Source organism: Spinacia oleracea, chromosome 6, assembly GCF_020520425.1.
Source record: "Spinacia oleracea cultivar Varoflay chromosome 6, BTI_SOV_V1, whole genome shotgun sequence".
NCBI classification, from domain to species: domain Eukaryota; kingdom Viridiplantae; phylum Streptophyta; class Magnoliopsida; order Caryophyllales; family Amaranthaceae; genus Spinacia; species Spinacia oleracea.
The window spans coordinates 5,178,840-5,192,703 of NC_079492.1; the positions used below are offsets into that span (position 1 = coordinate 5,178,840).

Below are 13,864 nucleotides of genomic sequence, written 5' to 3' on the forward strand. Positions count from 1 at the left end.
CCAAAAGGATACAATAAATAGTTCGTGGAGCCATACAATCTCAATGCACAAGTATATGCTCAACATGAGTTATGATGCAAATAATCACATAAAGCAAGGTAAAACATGGTCAAAACATATACATGGCAATTAATAAATCACATTATCACATAAAATGCATACTTAAACTAAAATGCCCTTCTTAATCTACCAATTCCTCACTTGGAAGTAATATTAATTTTCGAAATTAATTAAGAAATAACTCCTAACTTAGTTGAAATTATTAAAATTAAAATCGAAAATTAATTAAATTTATTAATTAATTAAAATAAATAATTTCGGATATTAAAAAAATGAAAAGAAAATACGAAAAAAATTCGAATGAAAAAATTCGGATTTTAATTCAAAAATTTCGAATTAAATAAAAAAAAATCGGATTAAATAAATTAATTTAAATAATAATCCCAAACTTTTCAACTTATTTCAAACGACCCAAATAATTGATATTTGACCTTTAAAATATTGAGTACTCAAAATAATACATTTTGACTTTAGGAAAATAATAATTAAAAATCCTAAAGTTCCGCAAATACCACTTTGTAATATAGATTATTACAAAGCAGCCTTAGTCTCCGATTACCACTTTGCTTACTACAAAGCAGGATTGAAACTTTGCTCTAGTATACCACTTTTATGTGATAACCTAAAGCGTCTGATAACCACTTTGTAACACCCTAATAATTCCTTGCTTTTATAAAACTATTTTCCAACTTAAAATAAAAGGAATTCCTAAAGCATTACCGCCACCGTGATAACGGTTAAGGCTATTACCAGAATTACGCAGCGGAAATTAATGTTAACTAACTTTCAAACCAATATAAATAATAATTATTGAGGCCTCCTACAAGTTGGAACCATAACGGCCCAAAACCAAAGTATTAAAAATACAATAATTCAAAACATAATTAAAGTATCAAAATAGTTTCAAAGCACAAAGGAATGCAACTCTCAATCATCCCCAAGCTATATGATTTCGATCGTACTTTGTTCTACCAACCTCCTAAAATAAATCTACTCCCCAACAATGCAAGTGCAATGATGGATCATCATATGGTCATTAAGGCGAAGGCCATGACCAAATGACACAAAGCACGTAGTCAACAAAAGCTGAGTACTTACAAGGCTAGAGTGAAATAAAACTATAAACATGCATGACTCGCTAAAATACTAATCCACATGCAAAATCCATATAATGAATAACAAGCGAATCATGAATACAAGACTCGACTCTTGACTCACAATTTAATTAGAATAAGCTTCGAACGGGCCAAAAGAGGATTCCATAAAAGGAAGGGTGTTGGGAGCCCACCAAACACCAAAATAAATAATATAATGAATATCGGACCATGCCGACGGAATTCCAGCGCATAAAGTAAATGAAACAACGTCTTGTATCATTAGTAGGAGATCAAGCTTTCCGGCAAGTCTCCCCCCATTGTTCATACTCAAGGTATATACGTTCCAAGCGTTTTGAAGCTTGTTCTAGTTGCACTTTACGTTTATTAATATTTTTATTAAGGCGAACTCGAGACTCACACAAACATACAATTAATAAACAACAACCAAAACAATCTCATTTTAATCCTTTGGGACTTGTGATCAATAATTCAAGACATAGTGAAATTACTACAAAGTTCCTTCTCACAAAAAGGTGAGATTCCACATCATGCCTATTAACATGAGGGTTGTGCCCTTGCACGACAAATCCTAATTCATTTCATATAAAATATTCCCAATTGAACCCTACATGTGCGGTGGCTTACTTGAGCGAATCCTTCACATGTGGTAAAATAAATAATACAACGAGGCACGAATAATTGGCTCAAAAGTATGTTAGACATCCCGTACAATAGCATAACAATAAATAATCCATCCCTTGCATGTGAAACAAACCATACATGTATAATTATTGAACAACATGATTGACAATGAAATCCATACTCACAATAGTCCCAACATGCTTGTTCAATCAACAATTCAATAATTCCAATAATAATAATCCACATGATCGTTCACCAAATCAAATATAAATCCACCAAGTTCACGTAATATAGTTCACATCAATAAACAATCATGTAATGTCCCTTGACAATTAATGTGGTCGCCCTAGACTTGTACGTACCTTGAATACCTAAGCGTAGGGGCCACTTTGCAAAAACGATCACTCACTTAGAAATCACCTCCTATCATCAAAATAATGAAACCTTAATTATTTCCATGTTCATTAAATTTCCAGCAACTTTATGAAATATAAAACCTTGATAATGATTTGAATTTAATTGTTCTTTAATAAATTAATCGTCTCAATTTGCAAAACTAATCCCTAGTATGAAATTAGGGTTGAAAGAGCCTGAAATAATTGAAGTACCTATAGTCATACCTACTGGTAGCATAGTGAAGTGTACCAAGATCCATAGAGATGTGCCTTTGACCATAGCCAAGACCGTGTTCTTATCTAACCTAATCGAGTTTGAGTTAGGAGAGCTAGATGTAATTCTAGGAATGGAATGGTTGGCCATGTTCAAAGCCAAAATAGATTGTGAGAAGCAGAAGGTTCACTTGAGGTCTAGCCTAGGCAAAGTAGTGTCATATCGTAGTTTTGGTAAGCCCAAGAACATAGGGATTATCACAACAATGGAACTCGTGAAGCTAGTCGGTAAAGGGAACCCAGTCTTCTTATGCAATGTGAGAAACCTAGAGCATGTGATCAAAGATCAGCCTGAAGATATTGCAGTAGTTAATGAATTCCTCGATGTGTTTCCGAAAGAGATCCCGGGGATGCCTCCCAATCGACCTATTGACTTTACCATAGATTTAGTGCCTGGAACCGCGCCTATTTCAAAAGCACCATATCGAATGGCTCCAGCAGAAATGAATGAATTAAAAGGCCAGTTGCAGGATCTATTGGAGAAAGGTTAAATTAGGCCAAGTGCATCGCCTTGGGGAGCACCAGTGTTGTTTGTGAAGAAAAAAGATGTAAGTATGAGGCTTTGTATAGACTACAGGGAGCTCAATAAGGTCACGATCAAGAATAAGTATCCTTTGCCTAGGATAGAATGAAGGAAATAATGCCCTTGGTCCAAGTATGCATTCAATGTTAAGTCTAATAAATGCGGTTCGGTATTAATTAACAAGTTAATAATTCAGTGAGATCAAGTGAGCTGAATGCCTAGCTAGAGGCCGCTTCAGTTCAAGTGGAATTAATGATATTAATCCACAACTTACTCTTGACTGAACCCGTAGGGTCACACAAATAGTACGTAAACGGATCAAGTATTTAATGGCATTAAATACTCTATCTATGGATATTCGGAATCGACGGATCTTGGTTTCAATGGGAGCTGAGATCGTCACAAGCAAGAAATGAATACTCCGGAAACGATGATATTGCCGGAAACGGAAATATGGATCGTATCGGAAATATAAATATTATCCAATTCGTAGATGTTGCCGGAAACGGAAACATGGTACGTATCGGAAAATATTATCGGAAATGGAAATATTGCCGGAATCGGAAATATTGCCGGAAACGGAAATATTGCCGGAAACGGAAATATTGTCAGAATCGGAAATATTATCGGAATCGGAAAATAATTCCGGAAACGGAAATATTAAATATTTGTTCGAAACGGAAATTAATACCGAAAACGGAAATTAATTCCGAAAACGGAAATATTAAATATTGTTCGTATCGGAAATGAATTCCGAAATCGGGAATTTAATCGGAAGCGTATCGTACGAATTAGCACCGGACGAGGCTCGCTAGACGAAGGCCTAGCACAAAGCCAGGCCATCGCCCAGCAAGCCACGCGCATCACCAACACACGCCAAAGCCTCGACCAGGCCCAACGCAAGCCAGGCCTAGCCGAAGCCATGGGCGCGCGCGGACAGCAGCATGGGCCGAGCGCTGTGCGCTCAGCGTGGGCCGCAAGGCCTGCGCGGGTGTACGGTGCTCGTGCGATGCTCGTGTGCGAATCCTAAAGCTATCGGGATTCGATAAAAGATTAAATCCTAAACCTATTAGATAAAGTTTATTTAAATAGAGTCCTAGCAGGATTCTAATTAAATTAATTAGTATCCTAATAGGATTCCAGTTCCTTTTCCATACCTCTATAAATAAGTGCCTAGGGTCATTATTTACAGACACGATTGAAGTATTCAAAGGGTAAGTTTTTGAAAGAAAATTCAGCCATACACTTGACAACAATAGCCGAAAATTCCTAGCCCCTTAAGGGCGATTCTAGTTGGTCAATCTTGAGGCGGATCCGGACGCACTGTGGACTATCTACGGAGGGACGACACTTGGAGTCCTAAAGACTTGTTCTTGTTCGGTTCGGGCGCAGCTAGGGAAGGCACGCTACAAAGTGTATGCTCCTAAATTATGCTAAATGATTATGTGTAAATAATATGCTTTCTTGGCTTTATGGTTTTTCCGCATGATTTATGTATTGTCATATGTATCATAACCTAACAGTGGTATCAGAGCCTCTTATTATTTTCATAATCTAATTTGCATAAACATGGTTAAATATTACAAATTTGCAAGAATTAAAAGGGGTGATTAATTTTCGTAATTGTTAATTAATTGCAAATTGCGTTTATTTAATTATAAGTACGCAGGTTTTCGGCAGTTTCTTCGTTACTCATCCAAATCGAGTGATTTTTGTGTCAATTCCGCGTGTAAAAGGCATTCTAAAATTTTGACAAAAAAAGTCTTTTTCGGCCGAACCCAGAATTCTCAAATTCGAAGCCTAACTATGACTTTTCGGAGGTTTTAGTTTTTCGAACGCAAAATTTTGTAAATTTAAGATGTTAAATTAAATATTTGCGATTCTTGTTGTTAAATCTTGAATTTTTGATTGACCTACTGTATATGTTTAACAAGTTTGAATGCCTAGCCTTGTTAATTATGCAATCTAATTTGTAATTATGATTAATTTGTTGAAAATTGGAATAATTTAGAATTAATTTGATTTTCATAATTAGTTAGTAATTTAATTAGATACCTATGATTAAAAACCACCATAAAAATTGTAAATTTGTGTTAAATTTTAAATTTTTATGACCTAGACTTGAATCCATGTTAATCGGAAATCAATTAATTAATAAATTTTCGATTTTTTCGCCCTAAAATTATGAAATTAATATGATTTATTAATTTGTCATTAATTTTGAAAATAAATTTTTTAATTTTTATGCGATTCGCTCATATAACTTGCACGCACAAAGCAATGGATGCTACGTGTTATCCTTAAGGGGTGTTGTATAGTGCGGGCATGCGACGACGAGCAATGGATCTCGTCGCCCATGCGGTACGAATGCAGCGAGCAAGGCCATGGTGCACGAGCACAAGGCAGCAGCCCTACCTTGTGTCATGTGCTATGTGCGATGGGCGAGTGGGCAAGGGCGAGAGCAAGGCAGTGAGCAGTCGCGTGCAACGCGCACTGCCTCGCCCAGCGATCGAAGCCTCGCGCGCAGCGAGCGCTGGCTCGCGTGCGACGAGCGCTACGACTGCATCGAAGGCTCGCGTGCGACGAGCGCTGGCGCGCGCCCAGCGATGGTGAGCAGCGAGCGTGCTTCGATGATGCCTTGCGATGGTGTGCAGCGATGGATGCGACGCAACACATAGGCTGCGCGCACATGGCCAGCGATGGCTGCGTGCGTGTGGCCTATGGCTGTGCGTTGCGTGATGATGTTGCGCACCTTATGTTACGATTAGATCGTTTTAAAATTTTAATTTGAAATTTTCAGTTTACGTAATTTTAATTAATTTTAAAATTAATAATTTAAGTTATTTTCTTGGATTTTAATTTTGAATATTATAATTATAATAAATTTCATTTATTCTAATTATTTTACTAAAATTAAAATCATGAATTAATTTAAATACGACTGAAAATAAATTAAATATGTGGATTCAATTATAAATTTATATGAGCTTTAAATTTTAATTAAATTTGTATGTTTCCGGTTAGACTAGAAATACATTTTTATGTTTAAAATTAGTAAAGCATATGAATTTATTGGTTTAAGTGGGAGCCCTTTTAGTCATAAACTCTTGATTAGGTCTACAAATCCTTAAGGTTAAAACAACTTGATTAGAATTAATAAGGACTGAATAATTTGTAGATTATTGGTGCCCTTGATTAATTGCTGCAAATATTTATGTGATGCATAACGTGTTTTACTAACCAGCTATGTGGGCCATTCATGATAATGAATGGGTGAATGGTATATATTGTATATGTACTGTTTTGCAGGTTATGAAGTGACTAGTATGGCCTAAATAGGATAGAAAATATGGTCTGCGTACCATTAATTTGAATGTAATTGGTCTAAAGTACCAAAATTGTTTTTCAATTCAAATATGGTCTGCGTACCATCAAATAGTTGTAATTAGTTTAATTATAGCTTATCCTATTTGAAAAAAATGGTGCCTCCCACGGAGATTTTCGAGACGGACTTTGAAGTTGAAGCTTCAAGATGAAGTCGGGCCATACTAGATCACATTTATCTTATGCATGCTTTAAGTTATTTATTGCCTTAAATATGTCTTAATTATGCATGAGATTGTGGCTTGATTATGTTGCATGATTAAGGATTTTAGTTCACTTAAAATCTAACCAACATAGTAAGAGCCTTAAGTTCTAAACTTAAAAATTGAGTTAAAAGGTGTCATGCCAAAATATACACTTGCTTGGATATCCTTTACATCAATCTAGTAATAGTTTTCGCTCGGCGAGGTGTTACTTATTGGTCCTAAAGGGGCAAGGTACACAAATAATTGTGAGTACATGTTAGTTTTGGTGAAACTCAACGATATAAGTAAGGAGTCCTTTTATGTCGTGGCAAAATCGATAGGTTTACCTAATAAGTTCTTAGACGTACCTATCAACCAAGAATAGTTTCTAGACTATTAGCAAAAGGTTTTTGCTTACCTAAAATGTTTTAGGATTGAGTCGACAAACTGTGCTTAATTCTTCAATGGTTTTAGGGTCTTGGAATCATTTTATTCACACCTTCCAGAACAATAAATTCGAATAAAATGCTAATAACTTGTTTGAATTGCATGATTGCTTTAATTTTCAAGTTATTATTCATGATAAATGTTTAGACTTTGCATGCTTCAATGTATGTTTTAATTATTGTTTATAATTAAATATCTTGCACTGCAGTAAATCCTTTTAGAAAGGTAACAGTAAATTTCCTCGATTGGTAGTGAATCCAAGAACGATTCACGGAAATGAGAGAAAATGAGCAATTTAAAATGTACGTTTCTTTTAGTGACTTTTATGGTTGTTTTCGAGTATCAAACTCGAATGGCGAACCGATTGGTGCTTGTGAATTCAAAATACAATGTAGTTTTGAGATCATAAAGCATTGAGTTTAAACGCTCAGCTTTACCAATGGTTAACAACCTAACATCTTTGTCCATTTAATTCTCGAATGAGTCTAGTCCCTAGACATTCGAATAGATCGATGCTTAGAGGACTTTAGAAGCTTCTGGTAAGATCATCTAGTTGAAAATATTCAACATAAACTAAATAGTAAGAACCTTGTTGGAGTGACATTGGACATGTCTAACAAAGTATAAAAGTCAACACTAAAGAATTCAATTCTTAAGACTATAAGAAAAGGTACAAGAAATAGGAAAACAAAGGAACAAATGAAAGGAATTTTCAATTTTGTTTCTACCTATAAGTTTATGTTTAAAGAGAAGTGACCTAGCAATCAAACTTCTTTGGTATCATATACCGCTTGAGGTTCTTACTTCGGTAATAACTCAAACAATGGAAGCTAGGATACACTAATGACCTACAAGTGGGAAATGAAGCATGGCAATGCTACATTAGTTGTAGGGTCATCTAAGTTTGTTTTAAGTCCTTTCAAAGGCTGGAACTTAATGGCTATTTTGTTCCATAATCAACATACCTAAATTTCTGCTTCAAACACAGAAATACTCACATTCAGAAGAACGAAAACAATGCTTGTTTGTTTGTTTATTTGAATGAAATGGTCATTTACGGGTTGAGTCAATATGCTTGATTAAAACAAACAACTCTTTAAATAAAAACTTTACTAGGTTCAAATCAACCCCTTGATTTGAGTTCCACTAATCTTTGGCATTGTTGCTTAGACCATATCAACAAGTTAACATTCATAAGCTCTATTTCGATGGACTTTTGAAAGTTGATTGATTTCTAGATCAATTCAAGACAAGCTAGTCTTACTTGTTGAAAGTAACAAAAGATATGAACTATTGTTAGAACGCCTAGACAAAAGAGTTCAAAGCTAAAGAAAGATTTTATGACTTTATTATTTCACATGGATTTGAGTGAATATAGGTTTATTTACTCAAATGTGATATAAGTTGAATCTGTTTGGCTAGTTCAAAGATTCAGAAGTATAAATCCCACTTGGCAAGAAATCATAAAGATCTAGGTTAGATCATGTTGATGATTACTTAAGTCAAGAATGATCATCAATGATTGTGTGTAGTAAAATTCACAATCTAGCTCCATAAGATATGACATATCTAAGTTGGAATGATCGAAGTCAATTAGTACTTGATTCGATCAATGATGAATCATAAAGACTTTTCCTATAATTTCTAAAACAAAATGCTCAACTACCACCAAACTAAACCAAATTCGTCAAAGCTATTGAAAAGTAATTTCAGAATATCTTTTCATAATATATCTAAAGAGTTCCTAAACTCAGTGGGAGCTTAGTGTTTGTTATTCAACAAACTAAGGCCCAAGTATAGATATATGTTTCATTGTGATTTATTCAAATGAGACACAAGGGTATTGTTTCTACCACGAATTTTTGAGAACATAATGTTTGTTTGCTCGAAATAATGTCCTTTTGAAGATTCGTTTCCAAAATGACAAGTGGGAGAAAATAGACCTCGAAAGTCTTCGAGGCGAACAACAAACATAAAACGGACATTCCGGAGGCTTTTCGAAGTTCTTCAAAAAATCTGAACACTTATTCTTAAGGACTTTAGAAGTGGCTTTAAAGAATAGACATCTCTAAGAAGACTTTACAAGTGCTTCAAGGAGAACAGAATATTCAAAGGACTTTTAAGTGGCTATTGATATTCTATTGTTTGATATTCTATACCCAAGTAGGCATAGAGTTCAAGTCACTGAAACTATGCAATTATTCTATTAGATAGCGAAGAAACCTACAACTTGCACTACTACAAAAACTAGCTAAGAAACCATTAATAAGAAACCATATAAGACACTTTATAGGTTTCTTATATATAGAAACCATACAATTTTGAACTATGGTTTCTTAGAAAATTAAAAAGATACCAAACAATAAAGAAATGTGGTTTCTTAGATAAATATAAATATTTTTTGAATAATTGAGTAAGACATAGAGGACAAAGAAACCACATCTAAATAAAAAGTGGTCGCACTTTTATTTATTATCTAACTTTTGTGACTTTTTTGTTAAAAAGAAAAAAGGAAAAAAAAAATGTTGTGAATTTTTATAATTGAACTTCGTATAAATGACAAAATACAAATTAAAAAAAACATAAAATTTTAAAAAACCAAAAACAAAAAATTGTTTATTTTAAAATTGGTAGCATCAACACCTAGGGTTTCTGCGCTATTCTTCATCTTTCTCTCACTCTCTCCTCCTCGCGTCTTGGCGACCGAAGCTCTGTTTCTTCTTGCAAATCTCATGTTGCAACACTCAACAATGGCAGGACAGGTACTCCTTCAACCTTAAATTATTTCTTCCATTTTTATACTTATTTATTTTCGATCTCAATTCATCCTTAAGTTTTCATTACTTTTCTTTTGGCGGTACAAGGTGAGGTCGATCATCAGCCATAACGGAAGCCGCATAAAAGCTAGAGAAAGCTATGGGGAATGTTAGAGAAGATGGTCTTTCTCAGGTTCATTATAATCCTTCAGATCTGTCTAATTGACTTGAATCTATGCTTTTTGAGTTTAAACCATCAAGTAGTTAGTAGTTAGTAGTTCTTGATTTGGATTGAGAGAATTATTTTTTCATCAAGTAGTTAGTAGCTCTTGATTTGGATTGATGTAGCAAAAATAGTTGCCAAGGATATTAGATTAGATGATATTTTTTTATTCAACAAATTGAAAGATGAATTTTGTTGATAGACTGGCTAGGTTTTTTGAATTATGATAGCATCGTTTGCATTTATCAAGTGTCGTTGCCATAATTATACCAATTGCTATTGTTACTGAGTTGAGAAACAAGCATGCCCAAATACTGGGTATTTAACAGGCTCAAAGATAAAATTACTAAGCCTGGATATCCCGAAATGGGACAAATTGCACGACATCACGAGATGCAACACACCCAGTTGTACTCTCGAGCCTTTCTCATTCGTCTCCGTCTAAAAACTGCAAAAAAGAAAAGTTTGAAGGATTTACAGAACATAATTCTTATACTCGTATATTACTGTCAAGTATCAAACCATACACCCAAGACTTGCTTATTATAGTGTATACAACTATACATACCTCCATTTCCTTATAGTCGGCTCCTCCAACTCCAACAATGAGTATTGACAAAGGTAAGTCAGATGCCTTTACAATAACATCCTTTGTCTCTTGAAGATCTGTTATCACTCCATCCTGAAAATAAGTTGAATTATATTATGAATGCAAAATCAATCAAGCTCCATTCCACTCCAATTTATGTCCTTAACCCGGGAAAACCATCCGCATATCTTGAAGAAGAGTAGAAAAGATGATGAGAAAGCAATAAAAACTTCATAGAGTAGTCCAAAGATCAATGCTAGGATCAATATAAGGAAGGGGGAGATCACTAATATCTTAGAGGAGAATGAGGTTCATCCATTGCTGGTGAGTACAAGTGCAATCTCTTTGGCAGTGTGTTAGGATGATTGTGAAGATCGATGACATAGTCACTGTGCGGTAGACTTCGGTGGTATGATTTTGCTAAAATTGCCGAGTAGTTTTGTCCCAGATTTTCTCCTTTAGGATCATAATTTTGCAACGTGTTACATCTGTGGCTGTGATTTTATTAGTAAATTTTTAGTGTTGTTCTCTGCTGACATTTACTTTAAGTTTTTGTTTTTTTTGAAGATACTTTCATGTGCGTCTAGTATCAATCAGTTTTTGTAGGCGAATACACTCTAGACTACAGAATATGTTATAGATACTTAGTGGCGGTTTAGTGAGGAAACACTGATTGTGAAACTAAGATTTGCTTTCCCTTGTTTGTTATTTCTTTGTTTATTCACTGTTATAGTCTACAGAATTGTTGCTTTTGTAAGTTTGTTTCCTTAACGATTAGGATTCTTTGTGTGTGTAATATAGAAGGTTCCTGATGGTGTTTCATGGCACGAGATCACTTAATTATCCGCTCAAAGCAATGCAGTTGTCCTAGTAAACTATCAAGTGAGGTTTGTACTTAATATTTTGCTGTTTTCAGAAGTTCTTTTCAGCTTATTTCTGAAGATTGTTGTAGAAGAATGGAAGAAAACTGGGGCTGGCCAGCAATCGGAATTGATCTCGGGTCTAGATTTTCAAGTGTAGGAGTTTGTCAGTATGACCGAGTTGATATTATAATGAACGATTAGGGCAACAGGAAAAACACCATCTTATGTTGCTTTTGTTGATAGTCATTGCCTTGTTGGTGATGCAGTTTTCGTAGTACTGCTATGAAACCAAAGGGGTGAAAGTTTTATTTGGAAATTTCTTTGACACAAAATTGATGCAGATTAAAGGAGAAGTAGAAGCCTTAGAACGAACCAAAGACGATGAGATGGAGTTGAGTATATTCCTTTCCTCCTTCATTTGTTATATCTGATGGATTTGCTGGTTTATCTTTGTTTTAACTTCATACAGGTCGGAGGGAGATTACAGACAAAGGGGGCAATGTTATGGTGCAAGCACCTACCCGAATGTCACATCCTCTGGAGGAGAGAGAAAACCTAAGACACATGATGAGAAAATAGTTTATGTTTAGTAGAGAATTAGTGAAATTTAGTGGCTTATTTAAGAACATATTGAGTATCATTCAAATTCAGATAGTCGTATACTTCTGTATTTTTGAGATAGATATATAATTTTTAATTGTATTAATTTGTACTCATTAGTTTTGTAGATTGAAAACTTTAGATGAAATGAAATAATGTTTTTTTGAAATTTATTTTTACTATAAGCTTTGGCATTTTGTTAGAATTAGTTTTCTACGACATTTTAAGCATAGATCATGGGCAGTTTACAAAAGTTAACTTCCCAAAAAAACAAATTACAAAAAAAACAAATTTAATGGTCAAAGAGACCACACTACTTACATATGTGGTTTTCCATTTTTCTTAAGAAATTGGTTTCTTTACCTTGATGCTTTTTGAAAATTAAAGACATATAAGAAACCATGTATCTTAAAAGTCTGGTTTTTCTGTTCATTCTAACAAACCACACTAAAAGTATGGTTTCTTATGCAAAGAGACCATTGAGATATAAACCATACTATTTTTGGTCTCTTAGGCCTATTTGGTATGGTTTTTTAGCCACTTTTTGTAGTAGTGTTGCAGTCAAACTATTATGTAGATTAATGAGTTTGTGACCTGTAAGAAAGCTATGACGAAACCCAGATTCCCTAAAATGGTTAGAGGCCATATATAGACTCAAATGTTTTAAATGGTTAGAGGCCATAAAACATACTCAATGTTTTGATGACAAAATTGAAATTTTGTTGATTTGCAAGAATAGTTTCACACCTATTGGTTGCAAGTTTGTTTTAAGGATAAAAACCATCAAACATGAAATTGTGTTCACACACAAAGCTAGATTAGTTGGTAAAGGTTACAAGAAAATTCATGGCATGGATTGTGTTGAAACCTTATGCATAATCTTAATGCACAAGTCTATAAATCAAGCAATAATTACATATTGGTACATATGACAATTGGATGACAAAACATATTCCTCAGTCAAATGTTGGAAGAAAACTATGTACATGGCATGTCATAGGATTTGTGGATCCAAATAATGCTTGAAATGAATGCTAGCTTAAGAAATCTAAGTACAGATTTAAGCAAGCAATTGGGAATTGGAATTGTATTTTAGTGAAGCTAATAAGAATTTTAGTTTCATAAAGTGTACATGATTCTTATAGATGTATAAGAAGTTTAGTGGGAGTACATAAAACTTAATTGGTCCTATGTGTATCACACACATATCTCTCTATTGTGAAATAACAATGCTAATGACTTAGATTTGAAATTATTCATCAATGACGGACCATGGCGAAACTTAGTACATACTGGGTATTAAGATCTATTTACAAAGATCTTATAATATTGTTTTGGATTAAGTAATGGCAATTACTAAATCAAACACGAAATACTCCATTGGAGATATTCGACCCATGTGAATAAATCTAAGTAAAGAATGTTTGAACTATGTATAATCATTTACTAATTTAAACATCAAAGGATCTAAGTAAGATTCTTAACCTATATTATATGTCAAAGAATATAATATGAGGATCGCCAAAAACGTATCGTATGACTTTAGGCATGAAGAACATATACCAATCTCTATTGATCTAAGTAAAGATCAACTAGATTGAGATCAAGAATACTTATGGTACTTGAAAAGGTACATAGGAATAGTCCTTGATTCAAGGAAATAAAGATATGCTAAATATTGATGCTACACGCATAAGCACTGGCAAAGGATCAAGCAAGACCCTTTGGAGTTAACCATTGATAAGGACGAGCTATAGAGCATCGTGTTTTGAAATGGCAACATGGATTGGAGACCATGAGTTGTTGCGTGGGATATTAAAATATTAA

The 13,864-nt window shown here is 34.2% G+C and overlaps 1 long non-coding RNA gene across 3 annotated transcripts; it reads left to right on the forward strand.

The window, feature by feature from the left end:
- The first annotated feature begins 9,493 nt into the window (after window positions 1-9,493).
- On the forward strand, window positions 9,494-12,206 carry LOC110797627 (uncharacterized). Of its 3 annotated transcripts, none has more exons than XR_002535890.2 (3): window positions 9,586-9,768; window positions 9,871-9,955; window positions 11,376-12,206. It is a non-coding gene; the product is annotated as an uncharacterized lncRNA (long non-coding RNA). The 3 variants fall into 3 exon arrangements; XR_008923045.1 differs by having other exon boundaries at window positions 9,596-9,768; window positions 9,871-11,828; window positions 11,907-12,206; XR_008923044.1 differs by having other exon boundaries at window positions 9,494-9,768; window positions 9,871-12,206.
- Window positions 12,207-13,864: the final 1,658 nt, after the last annotated feature.